This window comes from Staurois parvus, unplaced genomic scaffold (assembly GCF_062004578.1).
Source record: "Staurois parvus isolate SC_StPar_1 unplaced genomic scaffold, SC_StPar_1.0 ptg000671l, whole genome shotgun sequence".
NCBI classification, from domain to species: Eukaryota; Metazoa; Chordata; class Amphibia; order Anura; family Ranidae; genus Staurois; species Staurois parvus.
The window spans coordinates 347406-354154 of NW_028318467.1; the positions used below are offsets into that span (position 1 = coordinate 347406).

Genomic DNA, 6749 nt, shown 5'->3' on the forward strand with positions numbered 1-6749 from the left:
CCCACATGTATACAGATACCCAGGAGACCTGGCACATGTATAGATGTTCCGCAGGGCTCTCTCGGTATCCAAGCCCTACAGCACATCTGCACAAGTCCAACAAGTGTTATCTACGTTCGGCTTTAACTTTTAGTCACTTATGTAATGACAATCTAAAGATGGCCATGCACGATATATTCTAATTGTACAATTTCTGTACAATCTCCATTAGCTTTACTAAAACTATATATTATAGGGATAGACAACACTTCGTATATTTGTATCTAAATCAGGCAGGGCCGCATACTACATAGTAGTTTTTTTTTTTGTTTTTTTTTTTAAGTCCGCAAACGTGCAAACTACAACGAAAAACCCGTAAGTGATCACAAAAAAAGTGCAAGTGCGAACACCACACGAAAAAGTGCACTTAGAGGTGTGTTTGTCCTACCCCCGGAGGGGTTGAACCGTTACCCTGATCCCCGGGGCACGAAGCTCCTGACAGAGACAAGGTTCCCATTTGGTCCTCCTAGCCAAAAGGCCTGGTGGACCACCGTTCCTTGTGTCCAGCCGAAGCCAGACATCCAGTACTAGGCCAGGGGGCTCTCCCGAAGAGAAAGCCCCCTAGGGATCAGGGGAGGAAGGAACCAAAAGGCCACACATCCTCCCCCTAGACTTCAGGGTAGGCCTGAGGACCCACACCCTCCATCCGTGAAACACACACATAAGCAAAGAAAAAAGTGACAAACGTGGGAGTGCATAATAAATTAAATAAATAGAAAATAAAAAAAAGTGGTACCGTGCCAAATTGTGCACAGACCAGGCCCTGAGGCCCGTAGCAAAAATTGCCCTGGACTTAGCCAAAAGACCTGGTCCTTAGGGCGCTGTGCAAAAAGAGGTGAAAAACAGTGGCCATGTGTCATCTTCACACCGTGGGGTCCCACACCCAAGTGTTACTAGTGACACCCCTGAGAGAGTCTTCCTCAGGGGGCACTGAGTTTGCGGACTTTTTGCGTCCCCAGCCCCTGGCCAGACCAAGGTAGATCCGTCCGAATCAGGAGGTACTGGGTCTTTCCAGTCTTCCCAGAGGAATTACTCCCAAGGCCCCAGAACGAATCATGGCGCTCCCTGGTTTCTGTCCCTCCGGTACTAGCCTTCCGGACCCCCATCATACCAGTGAGGGTACTATACAACAGCCATCCCCGCAAAGCTAGAATGGCCGGGAGCACCCCCACTGGACACTGATAAGAACAGATACTACACTTGATCTTAGCCAAAAGGCCGAGAAGCGATACTACATAGCAGTTGGTAGACCTAAAAGAAGATTGTACAATCAGATTGCATAGTGTATGGTCACCTTAAGTCTACTAGACCACCTAACACTACCCTCTCCACATGGTGACATTGTCCAAAAGTGACTACACTGCTCCATAGTTACAGATAGAGTGCTGACAGCCTAGGACTGGAGGATTTTACTGGCAGCGTCAGCAGCAGAATTTAAAGGGAAAAAGCCTAACCAAAAAAGAAAAAAAACTAATAGAGCCACCCCATCTAAGGTCTACTATGCTGCAATAGGTAACTTTCTGGGAAGGGGGGTGGGGTGGGTAGATACATTTACCTATAAACATGATAGGTAGTAAATACATAATTCTATGCTATGAAAATGTGCGTACACAAGAGGACGTATGTGAATGTACCATATAGATATTATTGCAATGATTACTAAGGAACAGCTGTCATAAGAATATTTTCTGTTCTTTGTTCACAATACCAATAAGAGGGGGTACCAACAGCCATATTACAGGCATGGAAATATTTCCTGAAAAACACATAATTCTAACAAGCCAAGTATTCAGGTCCCTCTACCTCTAGCTGTATTAAGATTTTTACTTCCAAATACATCATTTAAACATTGGCCCGAAATGAATCCACCTTAGATGGTATATTACTTCATATATTAAAGCAAAATTCGATCTAACGATGATAAATGTTGGAAAGGATGTAGACAAATAGGATCCTTAATCCATATGCTTTGGGCCTGTCCGCACCTGAGAAGCTTCTGGAAAGGTATCTACAGGTTAATAACATCTATTACAGGCTTAATCCTTACACCTACTCCGGAATTTGCAAAATTAATTATCGGCATAGATAACATCCCAACTCAATTAAGACCACTAACAATACATATATTGATGGATGCCAGATTAGCTATAACTAGGAGCTGGAAATCCAATGAGCCTCCAAGCATATTGGAGGTTAAACAACATTTGGCATTAACATACGAATATGAAAAATGTATTGCATGTAATCAGTCTCACATATTTATATTCCATGCACAATGGACTCCTTGGGAAAACATAAGGTAACAAATCAACTTGATCTGGTGACATAAAAATCCACAGTACCCTTATTACCATTTCTCTATTCTAGTACATTTAGAGTGAAGCACAATGAAAAAATATATTTGTTCTTACTTTTTCTTTTATTCTATGTTTGGTTTAACAGTTATGTTAAAGTTTCTGAAACCTTTCTTAATGTAATATGTCTTTGTCAGGTTAAGAAGTTATAAGGAACATTATGCCAAATGTATTGTTTGAGTAGGCATAACGTCTACAAACCTGCTATGTGGTAAACAATGTTAAAGAGGTTGATACCTATATTGCATTAACCAGATTTGGCTTGGTACAATGGATGTATCCCTGCAATACCTGACGATGTATGTACTATTAAACTTTGTGAAAAGGAATCCAAAGCAGCTTAGTGGAGTTGACATGGAAAGAGGACTGTTATCAAACTATTTTATTTTTTGTTGTTTGGTGCTTAATTTATACTTTTAAATGAGACCCTGTGATATTTATATTCCTATAATGTGCAGGTTTAATTAACGTACAGAAAAAAAAAAAAACACAAATTGATATTTTCAACATTTTTATTTTCTTAAATGTCATATTCACAAAAACAGTGAAAGTCTGCACTGTGGAGATGTCCGATATGAAAATGACCAAAGACTAATTCTGTTTTTCATTGTGCACTTGTGAACATAAATATTAGATTGTATAGTTTTTCTGACTACTCTTCAAGACACAACAAGAATGAGTCAGGAATTAAACTTCTTAAGAAAAAAAGGGCTGAATTACACTATTTGGATGTTACTACAACCTGCCCTGTGTCTATGACCAGTTATCACCTTACATAAAAATGGTATCCCTGGCCAAGTCTTCTATGACCCAACCCTAAAGTCCAGTAAGTGCTCCATCTAGTAGAGAATAGCTGTCCATATTCCTTACCCCTGAGGGACAGTAGACCCTATAAGTACACAGTATCTTCTTCAGTCTGGTTGTGATGTAAGTTTAGTGTCCTCTGATCTGGGTGCTCCATTTTGCGTTCCTTCATACGTTTGTGGAGAATATAGTCGGTGGAACAGCCGATCACTTCTCTGGAGTGCCTCCAGCTCCTTGGCACTGCAGCTTGGTGTGGGAGTTTCATAAGTATCATGGAAGCTTGTATAATCCACTTCGTAAAAACCTTTTTCTAGGGTAAGGACTGGGGTGAAGCGGTGCCCCCACAAAACTTCTGTGTCCACATAGGAGCAGCGGGCTTGGCAGGTCATTCCTAAAAAGATGGCAAAAATAAGGGCGTTGAGGTTGCAGGAGAGTCTTGGACAGCTGTTCTAGTACATAGCAAACTGCTACAAACTGATGCAAGGCCACAGTCTATAACAGGAAGAACAGCCACAGACAGCAACTGAACAACACAAAAGATACTGCATGTATGTTTATGCTTCAATATTAAAGGGGGATTCAATCCATAATCATGGCAGCTATAATCCCATTTCTATTGAAGAATTGTGTAAGGATAATGCTTAGCTACTCTCTCTGTACACCGCTGAATGCATATGAAGTAAGGTGTTGCATTCTTTCTTCACATAGGCTGAATGTTAAAAATCCACTTTCTTCCTCCCTGGATACATACAAGCTGCATACTGATGTCCTCTTGTGTATAGCAGACAGCAGTCTTTTCTCTGTATGCACAGCGTCTCACCTTTACCAACTCTGTCCATGCTCACACATACTGCAATGACCTGTGTTATACTGCACTGGAAGAAAGAAGGTCACTGCAAAGACACACAGACAACAATTGTTTTCAAAGTATCCTGTTCACACCTCAAGGCTGGTGTCATGTGCAGTGTGGTGTTAAAATTCTACATGTATGCATTTTAACACAATGCACGTAAATGCACATCAACGTGATGCAGTTCTATTAAGGGAAAAAAAAAAGAGCTATTATTTTGTCCCTTAGGACCCACAGCAATTTAACATGCAAAAATAGTGTCAACGCACATAAAAATGCATGCCACTGGAGGGCGATGCACACCCATTTTCCAAGCATTTTCATGGATTTTAATGTAAATATATGAATATTGCACCTTTTCACAATATTCTAATTTTCTGAGATTGTGAATTTTGGGTTTTCATGAGCTGTAAGCCATAACCATCACAATTATGACAAATCATAGCTTGAACTATCTTGCTTTGCATGTAATGAGTCTATCTCATATATTAGTTTCACCTTTTAAGTTGCTGCACTGAAATAAATGAACTTTTGCACGATATTCTAATTTTTCGAGTTTCACCTGTACATAAAAAAAGACACAGTAATGAGATTTTTGTTCATTACTACATCATTACATGTATTTTTTTTTTTTAAATGCAAGCAGTGTAAGTACCCAAGTTTGCATCAGCCTTTTGCAGGCCCTGTACAACAGAGCTCTGACTAGGAGAGGGAGAAACGCCCCAATGAGCCAGTCAGTTTATGTGCTGACAGAGAACATGCGGACAGAAGGAGAGAACAAAATGAGAGAGGAGTTCATTAGGATGTTGCTTCTCCTTTCACTTTTAAAATGTTCAATGTAAGCATTACTTAAATGTATCAGAGAAAATGTAGGTGTCCTGCCTCGCCAGACAGGGCTGTGCTGCATGACAGTGTTGTACACATCTTAGAACTGGATTGACAGGAATACAAAGCCTTTGGCAGGTAAAACAACTCCTTATATGTACTGTATTTCATGTGTGTATTTATGTATTTGCCTGGAGGTCTGCTTTAAAAAATAAATTAATGCTATTCAGTGAGGATGGTATATACAGATTACTAGAAATACAGCCTGTAATAAGGTGATACTGGTCATTTGTTAAGTGTTCAACTTCTTTTGTTTTGAATAACAGATCTGATAGTATCCCAGGGATATTCTGACATGTAAATTTGTGAGACAAGGAGCAATTTTTTTTTTTTTTTTTTTTTTTTTTTTTTTTAAGTCCGCAAACGTGCAACTATATCGAAAAAACCCGTAAGTGTCCGCAAAAAAGTGCAAGTGCAAAACACCACACAAAAAACGTGCACTTAGGGGTGTGCTGTGTCCTACCCCGAAAGGGGCTTGGACCGCTGTCCCTGATCCCCCGGGGCACGAAGCTCCTGACGGGGACTAGGTTCCCACTTGGTCCTCCTGACCAAAAGGCCGGGTGGACCACCGTTCCCTATGCCAAGCCGAAGCCGGACATTCAGTACTAGGCAAGGGGACTCTCCCGAAGAAGAGTCCTCTAGGGATCAGGGGAGGAAGGAACCGTATGGCCACACATCCTCCCCCTAGACTTCAGGGTAGGCCCGAGGACCCACACCCTCCATCCGTGAAACACACACATAAGGCAAAGAAAAAGTGACAAACGTGGGAGTGCATAATAAATAAAGTAAAAGATAAAGTAAAAAAATAATAAAAATGGTACCGTGCCGAAATGTGCACAGACCAGGCCCTGAGGCCCGTAGCAAAAATTGCCCTGGACTTAGCCAAAAGACCTGGTCCTTAGGGCGCTGTGCAAAAAGATGTGAAAAACAGTGGCCATGTGTCATCTTCACACCGTGGGGTCCCACACCCAAGTGTTACTAGTGACACCCCTGAGAGCGTCTTCCCCAGGGGGCACTGAGTTTGCGGACTTTTTGCGTCCCCAGCCCCAGGCCAGACCAAGGTAGCACGTTCAGATCAGGAGGTACTGGGTCTTTCCGGTCTCCCCAGAGGAATTACTCCCAAGGCCCCAGAACGAATCATGGCGCTCCCTGGTTTCTGTCCCTCCGGTACTAGCCTTCCGGACCCCCATCATACCAGTGAGGGTACTATACAACAGCCATCCCCGTAAACTAGAATGGTCGGGAGCACCCCCACTGGACACTGATAAGAACAGATACTACACTTGATCTTAGCCAAAAGGCCGAGAAGCGATACTACATAGCAGTTGGTAGACCTAAAAGAAGATTGTACAATCAGATTGCATAGTGTATGGTCACCTTAAGTCTACTAGACCACCTAACACTACCCTCTCCACATGGTGACATTGTCCAAAAGTGACTACACTGCTCCATAGTTACAGATAGAGTGCTGACAGCCTAGGACTCGAAGTGTTTTACTGGCAGCGTCAACAGCAGAATTTAAAGGGAAAAAGCCTAACCAAAAAAGAAAAAAAACTAATAGAGCCACCCCATCTAAGGTCTACTATGCTGCAATAGGTAACTTTCTGGGAAGGGGGGTGGGGTGGGTAGATACATTTACCTATAAACATGATAGGTAGTAAATACATAATTCTATGCTATGAAAATGTGCGTACACAAGACGACGTATGTGAATGTACCATATAGATATTTTTGCAATGATTACTAAGGAACAGCTGTCATAAGAATATTTTCTGTTCTTTGTTCACAATACCAATAAGAGGGGGTACCAACAGCCA

The 6749-nt window shown here is 41.8% G+C and overlaps 2 pseudogenes; both read right to left on the minus strand.

Moving 5' to 3' along the window:
- Positions 1-1153: 1153 nt before the first annotated feature.
- Positions 1154-1269, minus strand: LOC149447738 (U2 spliceosomal RNA; annotated as a pseudogene).
- Positions 1270-6130: 4861 nt separating this feature from the next.
- LOC149447739 (U2 spliceosomal RNA) lies at positions 6131-6245 on the minus strand (annotated as a pseudogene).
- Between the last annotated feature and the right edge of the window lie 504 nt (positions 6246-6749).